This window comes from Drosophila sulfurigaster, chromosome 4, assembly GCF_023558435.1.
Source record: "Drosophila sulfurigaster albostrigata strain 15112-1811.04 chromosome 4, ASM2355843v2, whole genome shotgun sequence".
In the NCBI taxonomy this organism is placed as follows: domain Eukaryota; kingdom Metazoa; phylum Arthropoda; class Insecta; order Diptera; family Drosophilidae; genus Drosophila; species Drosophila sulfurigaster.
The window spans coordinates 2412273-2434152 of record NC_084884.1 but is presented as its reverse complement, the minus strand read 5'-3'; the positions used below and the strand labels follow the sequence as shown (position 1 = coordinate 2434152).

Sequence of the window (21880 nt, the reverse complement as noted above, 5' to 3'; positions counted from 1 at the left end):
ACTCTCAGAACACTTATTCAACTGCAAGCTAAACAACGATGAAACAACTGTACATACACTAACGTCTCCCTTACAAAGTTCACTGACAATCTATTAGCCAACAGACTAACTCTACGAACACAATATAAAATACGCCTCGCCAATACACAATTAAAACTCAACAATAAAACACAATTACACATTTAAACAAAGTAAACAGCACACAGTCACTTATCACTGCAGACTCGAACAACATACATCCAGATATCTTAGCCCATTGAGAGCCAAAATTATTTTCCAGCAGCCAATAATAGAACTGTCTTCTCATATTCATCTTTCAAATTTATTTGAGCAGTTTGCTGTAGCTCTCAATTAATAATTACGCTTGGTACATTTCATTCACTATTCGCTAATACACCATTTTATCTGGAATACGAACAAATAAATACATTACTAACTTGCCATATAACAACAATATTTTCGTACTTACCATACGCCTCCTCCGGCCCATCGCTCTAACACACCACCTGCAAAAAAATAACGCAATGATTAAACAAGAATAAAAAAACACAATGCATTACCTTACGTATGAAACATTGGTTCAATCGCTGTCTCGTTGTACTGCATATAATCTGCAAAATGAATAAATAGATAAAATAGCATGCCACTTAACAACGACACACTCGTACTTACCCCGCACCTCTTCTGGTCCACTGCTCCAGCACACCAGCTCTAACACACCATCTGTAAACAAAAAAAAACACAATCAACTAATATAATGAACTCAACTTAATCTTTATGACAACATTACATTATACTCACACCACTTCTACTCATCCGGTGCCTGCACTCGTTGCATGCTCCTTCTTCCTCTGAACAGCCACATCAATGGGCACTCGTGCCACCTCGTACCTAAAAACAAAAAAATAAAAAAAATAATAACAAATTCAACCATAACATATTAAATATATTAAAATAATAAAAACATAACTCAATATAAAAGTGCTGCACCTTTGATTCTAAAGTAAAACACACTATTTTTGCCCGTCTCTCTCCTCTTCAAAGAATATACTGACATCACATAAAATTTGTCGACTGTGTTCTGCACCCCATAAATTTATTAATTAACTTATTCTAATCTTACCATACGCGTTATTAACATACATATACAACTAAACACAGTGCAATAATAAATTTAATACTTTCCTTCTGAACACATTTATCGATAACTAGAAGGCACTAAAATTGCAAAAACATCCCTCCTATAAATAACCAGCCACTAATTAAATAATTACCACAGGCTCCAGCGCCAATCGATAACCCTAACGCGCATAATTACCAATGTACCTTTGGCATATTTCCACTGCCACTGCAGAGGATCAGGCTACTTCTCTAAATACAAATAATAAATAAACACTTAAACAGCCACAAATCAATTATATCCATCAGCCCCTAGTTACAATCTGCAAATTAAAGTATTCACATAAAAAAAAATTAAATCTATTACTCCTTATTAAACTAACTCACTGATAGCGGCAGAGTTGCGGTTCATTTAAATTAAAATTTGTAAAAAATACAAAACATACACATAACATAAAATTAAAACATTAAATATATGTTCTAATGTATCACTTAAATAACCTAAGATAAATCTGATACTCTGATACTCATGTCCAATAAATAAAACTATAGCTTTATAAGATAAAATTGTACCTAAACCTAGCTTATAAGAAGCGTCAATTACTCTATAACTATATTCATTTAACATAAACCTAGCAACGTAACGGACAATATTTTTCTAATTTGTACTGAATGTTAACGTAATGTCAATTCCAGCAGGCAACATTTACCTGTAAACATTATCCCTAAGACCATATAATTGTTTAAGTTGCTATAAGAGTAATATTAGAATAAATTTTACCTTCAGTTGCTTCTGACTGGCGGGTTAATTATCATCAAAATGTCTCGTCGTGCAGCATATAACCTGCTAAACAAATAAATAGATAAATTAGCGTGCCACACAACATTACTCGTACTTACCCTGCTCCTCTCCTGAACAGCCATTCTAACGCTCAACCAATATAAATATAAATATAAATATAAATCTAAATCTAAATCTAAATCTAAATCTAAATCTAAATCTAAATCTAAATCTAAATCTAAATCTAAATATAAATATAAATATAAATATAAATATAAATATAAATATAAATATAAATATAAATATAAATATAAATATAAATATAAATATAAATATAAATATAAATATAAATATAAATATAAATATAAATATAAATATAAATATAAATATAAATATAAATATAAATATAAATATAAATATAAATATAAATATAAATATAAATATAAATATAAATATAAATATAAATATAAATATAAATATAAATATAAATATAAATATAAATATAAATATAAATATAAATATAAATATAAATATAAATATAAATATAAATATAAATATAAATATAAATATAAATATAAATATAAATATAAATATAAATATAAATATAAATATAAATATAAATATAAATATAAATATAAATATAAATATAAATATAAATATAAATATAAATATAAATATAAATATAAATATAAATATAAATATAAATATAAATATAAATATAAATATAAATATAAATATAAATATAAATATAAATATAAATATAAATATAAATATAAATATAAATATAAATATAAATATAAATATAAATATAAATATAAATATAAATATAAATATAAATATAAATATAAATATAAATATAAATATAAATATAAATATAAATATAAATATAAATATAAATATAAATATAAATATAAATATAAATATAAATATAAATATAAATGCAAATATAAATATAAATATGTATATAAATATAATATACTTTCTCCAACATAAAAACTACATCTACAAATAAATCTCAAAATTCACTTTAACTTTCCATGTACCTGCGCTCGTTGCATGATCTGATCTTGATCTGCCACTCCACTTGACCATTTTGTCCTAACGCACCATCTGAAATTTACAAGAGCAATCAATTAATATAAAGAACAAGAGTAATAAATATTAGTACACAAATATAAATACAATATAAAATTCCTAATTCAAATAACTACACTTACAACTTAAACCTCAAAGTTCACTGCAACTTGTAATGAACCTGCTGAATAAATACAATTAAAACAAAAAGACAAAAGAACACAACCATTAAATACAAAGGCTACAACAAAACAATAATACTACAAAAAAAAAAAAAATCAAACCAATGAGCAAAACACATATAAACCTACTAAATCTTGTTTCCATCCCCTTGCCCTGCGACGACACTAATTCAACTAATAAATAAATAATAATAAAATAATATATTAATTATAAATCTCACCTACTTACACTTCGCCTTGTTATATTTTCTCATTGTTTATACTCCATGTGCCAACCTCTGACTTTATCGATAAATTACAGCACAGCACTGCAAGCGTGCCTTTTAGCTTTTGTCAACTATCATTTCAGTAAAAGAGGCCACTCCATCAAAATTCAATTAATAAATAAAATTTAATTTTAAAACAAATAATAAATAATTAAGACAATATACCACATAAAATTTTACTTCTACTTTTATACTGACATTACATTACACAACGTGTATGTTACCGACAGGTATCGATACCCCCAACGCGCAAATTACCTATGTACCTTAACCCTCTAATACCCAAGAGTGCCTCAAGGCACTTATTATATAATTTGTATTATCTAAAAGCGAAACACTTTTTAATATATTTGTCAGTTCACAATAAAAATATGAGCTTATGAGTGGAAGCTTTGAAAGCTCTCGAAGCTTTAAAAGGGGACTTTTTCCGTGTTGTTTACATGCATCATGTATTCGCGCGCAAAAATTGCTGTGTGATGCGTAGTGTGTTTGTGTTAATTAATAAAAGTGAAATAACTTCAAAATCAGCCAATTAAAAATTATTGTTCTTGAAGGTGCGATATTATATTATCCAAATCAAGTTGTATATCGTGACTGATCATCGGTCAACTCGAATAATTTAAACCGTCTACGCATTCGACCTGCCATTTCGGTTTGTCTTCAATGAGAAACCATTTAGTAAACAGAAACAAACACAAAAATTGCATGCAGTTGTGAAATAAGCGGTGTTTGTAAAAGGTCGCGTGGTGTCCCAACAGTGCCTCAAGGCACTTATCACAATTTCACCGCTGCAACGCATTATTTGTATAAAGTTGCTGGATTTGTTCAATGATGTTGAAACGGACGAGGAACTCTTGGGTAACTCTAGTGATGACGATGAAGACAGCTTGGATTTAGTAGAAGCACTTAACGCGGCATTAGAGGACGCCGAAACTATTTCATTTATAGACAATAGCGGTGATAATGACAAAGAAAAGGTACAGCAGCTTGAAAATTCCCAAAATCCTCTAAAGAGACCTCGTTTACCACTGCCGACAATTGAATATTAAGTGTGTACATCTGAGCCTTCTGGTGGTTTTAATTGTGCCGGTAAGAAATCTAAGTTATAAAGTAGTACTCAAATAAGTAATTATTTTATGAACAGGTGTTGAATTTATAAACAAGGTGCCAACTAAGGTAACATGGAGGCAGCAGTCGATGCAGTTACATGTCAACGACATAGCTTTTCGGGGAGATTCTTCACTCCCAAATTGTATAAAGGAACTTGCAACACCTTTACAGATTTTCTGTTACTTCTTCGATTCACAGATTATGAATATGATTGTTGAAGAAACCATTCGGTCAGCACTAACGCAAAACATAACCAATCAATTCAAATTCAGCATTGACGATGTCCATCACTACATTGGAATTTTAATTTACATGTCAATTTATCGATACCCGAATATAAAAGCTACTGGGGTATAAATGCATTTGGACCTGTAAAACACACCATGTCGCGAAACAAGTTTGAAGAAATCAAAAATACTTCTCACTGCGGGATGAGAGCAAGCGAAGTCATCCCCCGCAGCAACATGTTTTTACACATTATCCCTAAGGTCAAAAATAGTTAAAGTTGCTTTAAGAGTAATTGAACAATAAAGAACACCATCAGTTGCTCCTGACTGGCGGGACATTACCAATCAAAGTTCAACAACGACAAAACAACAGTTCTCACACTAAGACTCCCGCAACAAAAATCACTAACAAAATATGTGACGCCAGACAAACACTACTAACACATAAAGAAAATACGTCTTACCTACATACAATTAAATACCCAACAATAACTTAATAATTCTTCACAATAAACTCACCTGCCAATCACCAATCAATAACAGCACTGCTCCGCGTCCAACTGGACGCCCTGTTTTCCGACGGTCTTGCCTGTATTGAATGTTGTGCAGTGATGGGATGGGCGGGGAGTGGTGCGTCCGCTTGGATCCCGCACAAATTGCCACTGCACTCACACCTGAAAACCAAAACTAATCCCCAACGCCTTCACAGAACTGCTGTTTCAACTACCTGCAAAACATAAGAACAAATATTAACATCTAATGTATTTAAATTAATAATTATATGCTAACAACTCTTTTACTTACTCTGTGTCTGCACCTACTGCACGCTCCCTCGTTCCCTAAGTGATAACAACTTGTCAATTCCTAGTCATTCATTTATTTGCTTAAACAATTAACAAGTACTATCAATTTGCATCAGCAGGCCCACGCGCCGGCCGCCAATTACTACGGTGTTCTGTTCACTCGCTGCTCGTTGTCTCAGCATGTTATCTGCAAAACAAAACAAATTAAATTAAATTAATTAAATTAACTCGCCACATAACTACAACACTTGCGTACCTACCTTACGCTTCTTCCGGCCCATTGCTCCAATACACCACCTGCAAATAAAAGATTACAATGAATAAACAAAGAACACAATACAATATTAACATTAATACCTAAACTGCAATTCTTACAATCTCCAAATCACTGCGACACTGCAATTAAACATGTTTAAAACTTAAATAAAATTCTTCTACTAACTTGCGTATGTATCAGTGGCCCAAATCGCCGTCTCGTTGTGCAGCATATAACTTGCAAACAAATAAATAGATTAAATAGCTTGCAACACAACATTACTCGTACTTACTCTGCTCCTCTCCTGGATAACCGTTCTAACGCACCACCTGCAATTACAAGAACACATTCAATAATTATAAAGAACAAAATATATAAATAAATAAATATAAATATAATGTACATTTTCTAATATAAATAACTACATCTACAATTCAAATCTCAAATTCACTGTAACTTCCACGTACCTGCACTCGTTGCATTCTGTTCTTATGCACCATCTGTAATTACAAGAATAAACAATAAATATAAAGAACAAGAATATATAAAAAATAATACACAAATAACAATAATACACTCGTACTTACCCTACATCTCTCCTTGTCCACAGTTCTAACACGCCATCTGCAAAACAAAGTACACATCAATAAATATAAAGGTCACAACACATTAACAAATGTTAAACTAATTAAAATAACTTATTAAATTATAATACTCACAATAATACGAGGTTGAGTATCTCAAATTACTTACTCTGTGTATCTGTTTACATTCATTAATATTCCTCTATATACCAACCTCCACAATTTATCGATAACTTCCCAGCACAGAGCTGCAAGCGTATTTCTCAGATTGTTCCCACTACCATTGCAGTAAAAATAGCATCTTCCAATAAACTCAAATTAATAAATAAATCTTTTTCTCTTTTAAAATAAAAAATTTACCTCATAAAATCCATAAATAAATATTGACTACAAGTGACATCTGCCAATTAATAATAATCTTCTTTTATATCTGTTAGCTTGTTTCCACTGGTATTGCAGTGAACATAGGCTATTTCACTAATTTCAAAAAATAAATAATATAAATTTATAATAAAATATAACACAAATAAACAACCAATATTATTTATTACTCATTCCACTTAAATCAAATTTCTCACACAATTTTATACTCCTGACTCCAGTTACCCCCAACACACTCTTTTTTCGATAACTCCAAATCACACTGCCTTGCAGTGAGAACAGACTATCCCATTAAATTCAAATTATAATACCTAAATTTAAAATATAACACATAAAACAGCCACAAAAAAATTATTTCAACGAACCACTAAATCAACTACCACACCTCTTTTCCAACTCAACGATCAATTACTTACTCCATTTAATTCCACTGACAATTGATAGCGACAAAGTTGCAATTTATTTATTAAGAGTTTAACTATGCAAGGCATATTAAAAAATGTACATTAAAATTAAAACTAAATATAGATTTAATAATGATATTATAATCGTAACACTAAACTTAGATTAATTATAAATTGCTAAGCCTAGTCAATCTAGCTTAACGCCTAAACTAAATCTGTTACTCATGTCCAATACTTAAATCAAACTATAGCTTCATAAGTTCCAATTGTACCTAAACCTAGCTTACTAGAATCATCAACTAACTAATTAACTAACCAATTAATTAATTAAATAAATAAATACAACAATTCTTTAATCGATCGCCGAAACTTTCGACCTAAAAGCATGCTTATAAGTTTAGTAACCGTTTTGTGAAACCACAGGCAAAGAAAAGAAATTCACTTGCGTACGACTTTCACAGACTAAGAGGATACTGATCCTTCAGAACACAAAGTTAAGTTCTAACTGCCTCAATATTGGCCAATCTATGAATAGATTGCTGCAATTTTCGGCCTAATTTGTATCTAGATAAAAAATCAAATGCCGCAATTATTGGCCTAAACCTACTACTGCTGTAAAAATTGGTCGGCTGCCCAAAAAGAGACCTTACGCTTACAAGTCACCGGCAACAGAAGATCCGTATCTCACGTGGACCACTAGATGGCATTTGTGAGTAACTGCAAAGGACTTTCCCCATTACTTGAATTTACCAAATGAAAGTTTAAACCCTTTATGGCCGTTTTAAACTCATGCCCGCAATAGGCGCGCATGTTTATATAAAAACAAAAGGCTGCTGGCCAGAGGCGCTGATGTCAGATGCTTCCACGACACTTGATAACTCCATACACCTGGCAACTGAGATCAACGTGGCCACTGACATTGACGATGCTGTGAATATATTATTGCGAAATATACAAACAGCTGCAGATGCCGCGTCTGCGCGAGCAAGACCATCAAATGTTGGCAACGGACAGCGAAACAGCCAGAGGCAGCGACAAGACCAAAACCTGGAATTAGATGACGACGTTAGAGCACTATTAAATGACAAGAAACGATGCAAACGCTACCTTCTTCTGACTCACACCACTGAGGCTAGACAATGCTATCGGGCTGCACAAAATCGCCTGAAAAAAGCGCTGGAAATAAGAAAAACAAAAAATTAATAAACTATTCGAGGGCATAAATTCTCAGGATCCATATGCTATACATAAATTATGGAAACTGACGAATAGGATCAAAAAGCAGCCGCAAACAAATCACCCATTAAAATACTCTACAAGCACTATTGACGCGGCCGGCAATGTTACTGAGAAAATTATTTGGACGAAAACGACGGATGAGAAAGCTGAGGTGTTTGTCTCCCATCTGGAAGACAGATTTACACCAGCCCTCTCAAACACGGAGGATGAACGCATGGCCATCAGAGAGGACCAGCTGGCCAGAGGTACTCAGCATATATTAAGAGCCTATGAAGAACGTCAATACTGCTCAGCCATATACATCGACATATCGGAGGCGTTCGATAGAGTGTGGCATGAGGGCCTGTTAAGCAAAATCATTAAAATACTTCCACTAAATTTATATACAATCATAGAAAGTTACCTGACTGATCGCACTTTTGCAGTCAAATGCAACGACGGAGTAACATCCAGAGTCGGCTGCATATCAGCTGGTGTACCACAGGGCAGCGTCTTGGGACCGATCTTATACACAATTTACTCGTCAGATATGCCGCTACCTTTGCTCACTCAAAATCGACGACATCTGGGGCCGAATGAAAGGTCGATGCTGTTGTCTACATATGCGGATGACACTGTCAGCATGTGCTCCGCTGTTCATCCGGCCAATGCAATAAATGAAACACAGCAGTACCTGCACCACTTTGTAAAATGGTCAAAGAAATGGTGCTTCAAAATAAATGCGACAAAGACAGCACATGTTATATACACGCTGCGTGACCTATACGAACGAGAGAGGACAAGAACGATTACAATAAACGGTCATGAAATTAAAATGAAATCCAAGCACACTAACCTGGGCGTCACACTTGACCGTAAATTAACGCTGGCCACACACGTGACAAGACTGTGCGTCAAAATCAGAGCAAGAGCCATGAAATTGGGCTGGCTCCTTGGGCGAAACAACAAATTGGCAAAGGACTGCAAAATGCTACTGGTTAAGCAGCTCATCATGCCAATTTGGAAATACGCTTTATCCATCTGGGGCGCGCTCACCTCAAACTGCCAGATCAATCGCTTGCAGCGGCTGCAAAATAAAATAATTCGTAAGTCGCTAAATGTATCTTGGACAATAAGAAACGAGTGCATTAGAAATACATACCAGTTGTGCACAATTGATGGCGCGTTTCACGTGGCCAGTGAACGCATGGCGAAATCACTGGCGGCACACCCGAGGCTACAAAGCTGATTAGAGAGCCATTGATTGTGCAACGCCTGCAAAGGCCCAGATACATGGAGCAGCTCGAAAAATATATTAGGCCACTGAGCACAGTTCTAAATGCAAGTATAACTAATGCAACACACTTGCAAATGCAAGGCGAGCATCTGCGCATAGAACTAAACCAGACATATGACCAGCAATTTTGCGAAGGCAGATTCGGCCGCTGTTACCGACGCTGATTCGTATCCAGGAGGAGTCCGATGAAGCCAAAGCGAACGGTCAACGTGAACGCGAACAGGCACAGCGGCAGCAACAAACTGGCACACAGACAGCTGCGAGATTAAAGGAAAGAGAAATAAATCAACTGAGACGGAAATTTGCACAAGGAATACTCACCAGAGAAGCGATTATGGAGCACATATGTGGCCAGCCATTACAAATCCAAAAATTAGTACTGCCGGACATCACAGCAGAAGAGCAGCAAAAGCTACGCAGAAAGCCGCCAGAACGTTTCTGCGAGTCAACTATAAATACGCTGCGCAAACGTTTTAGAGATGGCCTTCTTACCAGATACGACGCGCTGGAGATCACGAGAGGGCAGCCAACTGGAATTAAAAATATTATCATACCTGACATCACCATGGACGAGCATATGGCGCATCTTGAATGCACAATGCAAACAAATGACGAGCTACAGACGGGGCAGCAGTAAATACAAATCATCTGCATTGAAGATTCGCCACCACAGACTAATTCTCAACCACATTATCCACTTACCCAACACGAGGCGACTGGTCCAAATTTGGTGCCGGCAACTCCAGACGAGACGCTTGACAATGGCCTAGAGCTGGTGAGCAGACTGCTGGAGCGCCTTCTGGACGAAGAAGATCCGCCTGCTGAGGTATCGCAAGCAGCGCTAACTGCCAACAAAAATCCAGATGCAAGCAGAAAGGCCAACGAAATACACAAAGCCCAGCAGTGGCAGCAGCAAGCCTCCTAATCCTAGGATGGGCCGCCACTGCCAGCCTTGTAAGTATGCCTGCACTGGCCTCACTGCGAGTTTCTCTTTTCAGACGCGACGACGGCTGCGAACACCAGCAGACGGCCGGCAACCCACGGTGAGGCCATATTGGGAGCCTCATAGCATCCAGGAGACGACCACTGGGCCACTGCCAGCGTCCAAACGCTGAACGATGACCCGCCTGCAACTCGTCCGTGGCATCTGTTGCGCCCTAGAGAGCGCACTGCAACTCAATCCAGACGCGAGGCGGCCACCAGACGACCGCCCTGAGGACAAATCCGGATGCAGACAACTCCAGCCACTACAAAAGAAGGAACAAAATCAGAAATTATATTGAGCTAAATATATACTGATTGACACTTACCGGCAACTCATCTGCAAACACCAATTTATATCCCAATTGGTGAATGCAGAGTCCACGAGAGGCGATGAACGAGTGGAGGCGACCATGCTGGATGCCCCGGCACCTTTTGGAATTTTTCCTGTAAAATTAGATTTTTAATTTAAATTTTTCTAAATTACCTCTGTCATGTTGTTATATTTTCTGCTTCTTTTAAATATCAATGTATGTTCGTACATGTCACAGGGTGACTCTATGTTTGTACGTAAAATGACTCGGTAAAATAAGCGTAAAGTACTTGTCTTGTCTCGATTAATCGTTTGTGAGCCCGCGAGGGCAGCGCCATTTAAAATATGTATTTGAAACCAAATGTAAATGTACCAAACTAACAGCCACTGTTACCAATTCAAATTTATATGTTGCTATGTTAGAGTAATAGAGATAAATTGTACAAATAAAGGCCCCTCAGTAGGTGATCAGTTGTTGGAGGCGAGTCGTGCGCCTACGCGCCGAACTATTTGAACCGAAAAAAAAATCACTACTTACATACTCATCTTCACACCAATAACTCACAGCAACAACAATCCACTCCACGCCATTACATTTCTCTGCAATTTAAATTAAAATTATTTTGCTTTTATTTTTCTTTTTCTCACCTTTTTTTTTTCTTCATACAGCCCATGTGGCTGCATTTAGGATAATTCATACAAATCAACCCTGCTTTTTCCTTTCAAATATCACACTTCCGCTACCTTACCTTGACTATGCTATCGATATCGATTTGTGGAAAATTCTCAAATCTCCATCTCACGCCATTACTTTTTACTCCAATTAAATCTAAAAAAATGTTCTCCCCTTTTCACTACTTAAAAGAATCACAGTCAATCAATCGATAAACCGCCATACCCTTTGGCGCGAGTTATCGATTCGCGATTACCACTCAAATCCCAATTCAAATCTCTACTAACAATTCCATTACCCCGCAAGCATAAAACAAATAAAATAAATAAACATATAATGAAACTATACGAATAATTTTATTAATAAGCCAATATACTCAAAACCCTTAGCTACTCAACTCCACTCCAGCAATTAGTTAATTCCTTGAGGTGGCCTGAGCAACTACAATTAAGTTAAATTATTACACCCTACGCCAAATTATTTTATAAATGTATTTGTAAAAGTCGCCGCTCAATATAATTCTATATTACTAAGTCTTGTCAAACCCACCTTAACGCCTAATTTAAATCTGTTATTCATGTCCATACTTAAAGTAAAACTGTAGCTTCATAAGATTCAATTGTACCTAAACCTAGCTTATAAGAAACAGCAATTACTCTAAAACTATATTTGTTTAGGAACATTGCTCCTTAGCCCTAGCAACGTAACTGACAACATTAATCTAGCTCAAACTAATTATTAAGTCAATCCCAGCAGGCAACATGTACCTGTAAACATTATCCCTAAGTTGCTATAAGAGTAATAGAACAATAAAGATCACCATCAGTTGCTTCTGACTGGCGGGACATTACCATCTGAAAGAAAAAAAAATTACCCACTCAAAAAAAAAAACTAACAAAAATAAAATGCTTAGTATCACCAATAATAAAAGGAAAATAAAAAGAAAGCAGTGCGTTCAATAGTGAATAATACAGTGAATCTTGACTTAATGTCGTCCGCCGCGAGTGTAGTGAGTTTATACGACTCCGACGGCACCACCTGTCCACAGATCCCTCCTCTTCTGACATGGATATACCCAGCTCCGACGCGAATACTTCTTGGAAGTAATCTCACCTAACCAGACAATCCTAAGGAGAGAAGCAACGAAAACAAAATTCAGTGTACAACGACCATCAACCATCATGGCTACTGTAGCCAACCCTCCCGCTAGCAACATCAACTTAGCAACATACAACTACAAACATCAAACAGCCAACACAGGAAACCAGCAACAAAAACCAAGCAACATGGCGTCTCCAGTCGACACCTCCGTTGGCAACATTAAGCCAGTTACTTACAAAACAACCAACAGGCAACCATTACTAAACCACAACAACAAAAACCGACGCCAAATCTCGCGCCATCACCAGCACACACACCGACGAAGGCCAGCAATCCTACAAAGCGCAGCTTGATACACACAATTGCAAACATACAAGTGGATCCAGTGGCTCCTAAACTGCCAACTACAGCCACCACTCGTATTGATAACGATGTCTCGACACCATCTAAGCGCAAACGAGTTGAGCTTGACTCCAGTGACGACCACATAAGCATGTTTGAATCCATTAAAACTCCAGCATTTAAAAGCGACGCAGCAAAATCTATAATGCAAGCAAGAAGAGATTCCCAAATACTTACCAAAAGCCAGCAAATCATTCAACAGCAAGAACACCAACAAAGCTTCAATAAAAACGAGAATCTGATCGTAATGTTGGAGAAATTCCTCCTTTATTCATTCCAAAAGTTGATGCCATTCTTCATCTATTGGAAAAATTAAAAATACGCCAGGCATAGGCAGCTACGTGGTCAAGGTTGCATCCAACGGTGTCCGCATCATCAGCAGCTGCCTAAGTACATACAACGCCATTCTCAACACCTTAAATGAAGCTGGAACACATTTGTTTTCACACCAAATGAGGAAAGACCTGCGCGTCGTCATCAGGCATTTGCACCACACCACTCCTACCGAATGGATCGCCGCTAAGCTCGCTGAAATTGGCTACAAAACTAGATTCATCAAGGCCATTAATAACAAATTCACAAACAAGCCATACAACCTGTTTGAAGTGGAAATTGAGCCGAAAACTGATAGCTCACACTTCAAGATCCTGCAGCTTTAGCTTCTGGGTCTCCAGGTTATAAAAGTTGAAAGGCAGGCAAAGCCAATGGATCCTGCCCAATGCCACCGATGCCAAGTTTTTGGTCACACCAAGACTGCGACTGCCGTCGCCCTTTGTGAGCATGAAGTGCGCTGGATGCCATCCAACGACAACATGCCAAAAGAAGAGATGAGGCATCCAAGTGTGCCAACTGCAAGGGCAGCCACATCAGCAGCTACAAAGGCTGCCCATCATTCAAGGAAGCCAGAAGCAAATTACTCCACTCCCGCCAGATGCACCAGGCCAAAATGAACAACCTTCAAAATCATCTCCAGCACATGCAGCAGCAACAACAGACAGCGCGCCGACTCCAGATGCCTCCGCCTCCAGCCACAGGGGAGCAGCCTGCAAGCTCAATGCACGCTACTGCCTTGGTTCCAGAAGCCAACAACAGGCCAACGTACAGCGCAGTTCTCCGCAGCCCGGTACCCGAGACTGCGCCCCTGTCACCTGTACCTGGTCGAATAAACAAACATCAGCAGCCAGCCCAACACAACCTGAAAAGAAGACGATTAGCAAAGTGATGATATCAGCCAATAATACTCACCAGCCTTCTGAACATCGGGAGCATCAACATCAGCATCGGCAGCATCAGCAGTTCCAGCATCGACGTCAGCAGGCGGACGAGCAGACCCAACAGCAACAAAGCAGCAATGCCTCACCCTGCGAAATTCTTCTGGCCCTCCAGAGATCGGTGGAGATCTCGAAGGTCCTTGAAGAGAAAAGTAAATAATTTATCAAAGACTGTCTATTCCGACCTTATAACACTCATGCGCGAAAAATACGGCAGCACAGTCGACAACCACTCTAAATCTAAGGAAACACACTAGTCTCCAATATCCATGTACTTAACTGCAACTCTGCCCCTTCAACTAATTAAATATTGCTAATTGAAAATCATGCGGTGTTCAAAACAAAACAGATGAATTTAAAAGCTATTTTTAACCACATAATATAGTCATTTTGTTGGTCATAATAACGAGGCTACATGTGACTACGCCAGTACAATTAACTCACACCTTACAACAAACACAATAACTGAAACTAACCATAACTATTCAACCAACTCACTACACACACAACACAAGTCATAAAATTCTACCGCTATAAATATTACTGACAATCCATGCGACAACAAACTAACTCTACGAACACAATATAATATACGCCTCACCAACACTCAACTAAACAAAAAAAAAAATAAATAAATAACAATTACACCACTAAACAAAGTTTAACCATATAAACAGCACACCGTCACTTGACTCTGCAGACTCAGATTCAACACACATGCAGATGTCCTATCCCATCGGCCCATGTGAGCCAAACAACTTTCCAATTAGCCAATAACAAAACTGTCTTTTTCTTTTCATCCTTCATGTTTATTTGTACGGTCTGCTGTTGCTCTCATAATTGATTGTAATCATAATGTTCGTTTAGTCCATTCACTGTTTGCTCGTTCAGTATCTTATCTGGAATACGAAATAATCAATATTAGCTATCTTGGCTAACAGCTTCTATATTTGTACTTACCCTGCACCTCTCCTGGACAGCTGCTCTAACGTACCACCTGAAATTACAAGAACAAGAAAAAATAAATAAATACAAATATAATTATAATAATAAAAACAATAATAATAAAATAAATATAAATATTATATAAAATTTACTAACAATCAATAAATATAAATAACAAATATATAAATAAATAAATACAAATATAATTATAATAATTTTAAAAATAATAATAATAAAATAAATATAATTATAATATAAAATTTACTAATATAAATAACTACACCTTCATCTTAAATCTCAAATTCACAGTAACTTACCAGGTTCCTGCACTCGTTGCATGCTCTTCTGACTGTTTGTTCTGCCTCTCCATTTGGCTATCTTGTCTAACGCACCACCTGCAATTATAAGAACACATACAATAAATAAAAAGTACAAATATATAAATAAATAAAAATATATAAATTTGTAGATGTGGTTGTTTATGTTGGGAAATGTACACTATTCCAACATAAATAACTAAATCTAAAAATCAAATCTCATTTCCACTGTAACTCACCATGTACCTGCACACTCGTTGCATGATCTGATCTTTGATCTGCCACTTTATTTGGCCATCCAGTTCTAACGCATCATCTGAAATTACAAGAGCAATCAATAAATATAAAGAACAAGAATATATAAATAATAATATACAAATATAAATACAAATACAAAGTAAACACAATATAAAATTCCCTAATACAAATAACTACATCTACAACTTAAACCTCAAAGTTCACTGCAATTTGCAATGAACCTGCTGAATAAATACAACTAAAACATGTCAAATTATAATCAAAATAAATCTACTCACACTGTGCCTGTACTAGTGATATGTACAGTCCATCCACCGTCTCGCTTATACAGCAAATCATCTGCAATCGGAAAATATTAATATTGATTGTCATAACAATAATACACTAGTACTTACCTTCGCCTCTTCTGGTCCACCGTCTCCAACACTCCATCAGCAAGACAAAAGAACACAACTATCAAATACAAAGGCCACAACGCAACAATAATACTACAACTTAAAAAAAAAAATAATAATAATAAACAAGTAAAATAATCAAAGAGCAAAAACACTTTAAAACGACGACACTTGTTGTTCGCGCGCGCGGCCCAGCCACTGCCCCACTCGCACTGTTCCATGCAAACTAAAACAAAAGAATAAGAAAACAGATAAAATTCACTAATTAAATAAAAAATAACAATAAATAAATTTAATAATACTAAATCTCACCTACTTACACTTCGCCTTGTTTATATTCCTCATTGTTTATGCTCTATGTGCCAACCTCTAAATTTATCGATGAATTACAGCACAGCACTGCAAGCGTGCCTTTTAGCTTTTGTCAGCTAACACTGCAGTAAAAGAGGCCACTCCATTAAACTCAATCAATAAATAAAATTAAATTTATAACAAATAATTAAAATAATAACAATATACCACATAATAATTTTACTTCTACTTTTTCCTATAATACTGACATCACTTTACAACGTGTAATTAACTGACAGATATCGATACCTCCAACGCGCAATTTACCAATGTACCTTAACCATGTTTCCACTTCCACTGTAGAGGAATTGGCTACCACACAAACTTTTAAAATAAAACATATAAGTAATAAAACATTAAGTAATACAAACCAGCCACCAAAGTAACATTTCCATCAGCCAATTAAAAATCACAAATTAAATTCATTTCATTTAAAACTCATTTAATTATCTTACCTACTTTCCTTGCCACCGAAGTAAACACACTGACAAACGTTATTTAGCGTTACCAAATCTCTTTCTTTTTTGATAGCGGCAGAGTTGCAGTTTATTTAAATTAAATTTGTAGAACAAACTAAACATGCACATAACACAAAAATTAAAACACTAAACACAAGTTCTAATGTATCATTAAAATAACCTAAGTTAAACCCACCTTAACGCTAAATAAAAAACATCAAATATGATCAATACTTAAAAAAACTAAAATCCAATAATACCTAAACCCTAATTAAAGATACTCAATACTCTAAAACTGTAACCAATTATATTCAAACCTAAATTAAGAGACAGCCAATACTCAATACTTTAAAACTGTAACTAATTGTACCTAAACTTAATTTAGAGATACAGACTCAAAAAAAAAAAACTACAATCGCTTAGGAACATTTGTCCCTATACATGAAGCAATGTAACTGTCATTATTTATCTAGCTTTAATTTAATATAATATAATAGTTAAGTCATTCCCCGCAGCAACATGTTTGTATACAATATCCCTAAGGCCAACAAATTGTTATAGTTGCTATAAGAGTAATAAGAACAATAAAGATCACCATCAGTTGCTTCTGACTGGCGGGAAACTACCCACTATAAAAAAAATGTTCGTACATGTCACAGGGTGACTCTAAATGACTCGGTAAAATAAGCGTAAAGTACTTGACTTGTCTCGATTAATCGTTTGTGAGCCCGCGAAGGCAGCGCCATTTAAAATATGTATTTGAAACCAAATGTAAATGTACCAAACTAACAGCCACTGTTACCAATTCAAATTTATATGTTGCTATGTTAGAGTAATAGAGATAAATTGTACAAATAAAAGCCCCTCAGTAGCCGTGATCAGTTGCTGGAGGCGAGTCGTGCGCCTACGCGCCGAACTATTTGAACCGAAAAAAAAAAACAGATAAGTTCTAACTGCCTCAATATTGGCCAATCTATGAATAGATCGCCGCAATCTTAGGCCCAAAGTTATCCAAATGCCGCAATTATTGGCCTAAATTTACTACTGCTGCAAGAATTGGTCGGCTGCCCAAAAAGGAGGCCTTACGCTTACAATTCACCGGCAACAGAAGATCCGTATGTCACGTGGACCACTAGATGGCATTTGTGAGTAACTGCAAAGGACTTTCCCCATTACTTGAATTTACCAAATGAAAGTTTAAACCCTTTGTGGCCGTTTTAAACTCATGCCCGCAATAGGCGCGCATGTTTATATAAAAAAAAAATCAAACTACCACACCTCTTTCTTCCATACCTCCAACACAACGAACAATTACTTACTCCATTTAACTCCGGCACACATTTATCGATAACCCTAACGAGCAAATTCAAATTAATTAAATTAAACTATCTCCGTCCTCCTTAACAATGACCTGTTTACCATTAAATTAACTGTCAAGATGTCCACAAATTAATTCCATTGATAATTGATAGCGGCAGAGTTGCAATTTATTTATTAGAGCTTAACTATGCAAGGCATATTAAAACATGTACATTAAAATTAAAACAAAATATAGATTTAATAATAATATTATAATTGTAACACTAAACTTAGATTAATTATATATTACTAAGTCTAGTCAAACTACCTTAACGCCTAAACTAAATCTGTTACTCATATACAATACTTAAATCAAACTATAGCTACATAAGTTCCAATTGTACCTAAACCTAGCCTACTTGAAACATCAATTACCCCAAAACTGTATTTGTTTAGGAACATTGCTCCTAAACCCTAGTAACGTAACTGACAACTTTTATCTAGCTTATCTAATGTTAATGTAAAGTCAATTCTAGCAGGCAACATTTTCCTGTAAACATTATCCCTAAGGCCAAAAATTGTCAAAGTTGCTATAAGAGTAATAGAACAATAAATGAACACCATCAGTTGCTTCTGACTGGCGGAACATTAAAAAAAAAAGTTTATTTAAATTAAATTTGCAGAACTTATTAAAACATGCACTTAACATAAAAATAAAACACTAAATGTAAGCTATAATGTACCACTAAAATTACCTAAGATAATCCCCTTAACGCAAAACTAAAGATATAAAATATGTTCAATTCTCAAACAAACTAAAATCCAATAATACCTAAACCCTAATTAAAAGATACTCAAGACTATTAAACTGTAACCAAAATTATACTCAAACCTAAATTAAGAAACAGCCAATACTCAATACTTTAAAACTGTAATATAATAGTTAAGTCATTCCCCGCAGCAACATGTTTGTATACATTATCCCTAAGGCCAAAAAAATGTTAAGTTGCTTCTGACTACCACGTAAGCCGTTAACCGTTAATGGTTCTATGTACAAGCCATGCACTCTTGTTTAATTTCCCTTAGCCATAAATGTTGTATAAGTTGGTCAGCACCCAATAAAACATTTGTCTTGTGCCGGCTGTCGGATCAATCTCCCTTTGTATATTAAAAATCATTGAAAATTTGTGCTTTATATTCATTTCAATTTTAATATATTGTTCGGTCATTATGTATAATTAGTTACGTGATTGTTGAATTTTTATTTTACTTTATAATATAAATATCTATTTATGATAAGTATATTTTATATAACATTTTATATGTAAATATTTATAACTTATATATATATATATATACAAATATATATATATATATATATATATATAGGTAAAGTTACAAATGCACATACATATACATATAGATAGGTTCATGTTATATTTAACTGTTTAATAATAAATCTCTACTTACAGTTAGACCTATTAAAATTAAATGGAACAATTAACCAATCAGTTTAGTTATTGACTAAGATTATTTTTTAGAAATATAATAATTTAAGTTTGTTTGTAGTTTTACTCATTTTGCGTGCATAAGAGTTACAAAATTAAATATTGTAATAGTTTAAGTATATGCAAATTATGACTTTTGGCTACATGGTTGCCAATTGACAAATATTTATTTTTCTTTGCATCAATAGTTTGGTTTTAACAAATAAACAAGTAAATAAAAGCAAATTGCTAGATTTACTATAAAGTATTTCGATTCAGGTTCTTTTTGTAAGTTTTTTATCTCTTCAATTTAATAATTATCAAATATTTTAAATCAGAATCGGACAAAAATGTCTATATATTTTGAAATAAATGTAAACTAAAAATATTCATGAATTAAAGAGTATATATACATGTATATATGGGTAATTCTCTGGTAAATGTCGCGTGCGATCTTCACAATGACAAAAAAAAAACATAAGGTAAAATAATTTTAAAAATTAGTGAAGGTTATTCTTAAAGCTTTCGATTAGCTCTATTCTTAGAGTTAAGATTGATTTTAGAAACTTGTTCTGTTTTACGATAAATATATATATTCGTTTATTTTTGGTGTAGCGTACGAATTTGTTAATTTTTAAATTATCAGAACAGAAAACAAAACAGAAAGAAAATTCCAAAACCATTTTTAGTTATAATTAAAGTACTAATCTAGAGCTATAAGAGTAACATTTTCTTATTTTTAAAATTGTTTTAGGATATGTTTTTTCTGTTCACTGAAAAGTTGGTCGCACGCGACATTACGCGAATTATAATCCATATATGTGAATTTAAAGCCCCTCTTACGTATTTGTAAAATGGTTTACTAGTTTCTTTTTTCATTAGGTTAACTTAAAGTTAATGGTAATTCAATAAATAAATCAAAAAATATTGCAGTCAGAGATATAATTGGCTTAGATACAAATAAAAACACAGAAAAATTGGAAGCATTGGAAGTAAATTTAAAATTGTAACTTTTGATTAGATTACATTTCATTAGAACTATGTTAAGTATGCGATGTAACATACGTATTTTCATGATGTAAATATTTTGCGCATAAAGTCATAATTTAATTCGCAGAAAATGTTCTAATTTATTTGCACAACTAATTATCAATGTGTGATAAGTTTTGCAAATATTATAATCTAGATACTTGCACTGTAAGTTTTAATGTCTGAATGTATCTGTTCTTAAAATATAAATTTTTCACTTATAAAATAGTTTTAAATATAAATAATATGCAATTATACATTTGTTTGTTTATATGTATTCACGTTGTGTATTCATTTGTATGTACACTTATAAATATACTATTTCATTAACAGTCTTTATTTTTATACATATGTATACACGTATACTTATGATTGGCAATGACTATAAATATGAATGTTATTTCTAAAATATAATATTAAAATATGTACATAACATACATATTTACAATATACAATATAATGTTTTTTATATCTTAGTTAATTTTGAATTTATTTTCATCGCCCACTGTTTTTAAATCTTTAAAGCTTAATATTTAATTAATCATCAATTTATGCCTTTATGTGTACTAAAAATACATTCATACTTGAAAATTCGATAAAAACAAATAATTAACAATTTGATTGAAGTTCTCATTCATTCGGCTTGTTCAGGTATTTTGCTTGTGATAAATCGACAAAAACCTCATTTACAGATAAGTTTTTAAATTTTGTGTTAAGTAGCCCAATTAAAAAGTTGGTGAAACGAGGTAAAATTATTAAATTACTAGCGAGCTGAGCCTGCAGCTTTGCCTGCGTTGAGTTTTGATATATGTATGTATGTAAATAAATTTCATTTTAGCTGCTTAAAACTCCGTATAGAAATATTATTAAAACTAACATTTAAAAAATATTATTGTGT

The 21880-nt window shown here is 34.2% G+C and overlaps 2 long non-coding RNA genes across 8 annotated transcripts; both read right to left on the bottom strand.

Annotated features, from left to right (window-relative positions):
• Nucleotides 1-287: 287 nt before the first annotated feature.
• Nucleotides 288-2057, bottom strand: LOC133846952 (uncharacterized). 6 transcript variants are annotated; one of them, XR_009895082.1, is made up of 7 exons: nt 2020-2057; nt 1901-1966; nt 802-891; nt 673-723; nt 561-611; nt 470-506; nt 291-405 (listed from the first exon to the last, which is right to left on the bottom strand). It is a non-coding gene; the product is annotated as an uncharacterized LOC133846952 (long non-coding RNA). The 6 variants fall into 6 exon arrangements; XR_009895081.1 differs by having other exon boundaries at nt 1901-1963; XR_009895085.1 differs by lacking the exons at nt 1901-1966; nt 2020-2057 and adding an exon at nt 1124-1186 and having other exon boundaries at nt 288-405; nt 791-891.
• Nucleotides 2058-12838: 10781 nt separating this feature from the next.
• On the bottom strand, nt 12839-16056 carry LOC133846895 (uncharacterized). 2 transcript variants are annotated; one of them, XR_009895049.1, is made up of 5 exons: nt 15945-16056; nt 15706-15783; nt 15404-15440; nt 13769-15342; nt 12839-13710 (listed from the first exon to the last, which is right to left on the bottom strand). It is a non-coding gene; the product is annotated as an uncharacterized LOC133846895 (long non-coding RNA). The 2 variants fall into 2 exon arrangements; XR_009895048.1 differs by having other exon boundaries at nt 12839-14582; nt 14698-15342; nt 15945-16051.
• Between the last annotated feature and the right edge of the window lie 5824 nt (nt 16057-21880).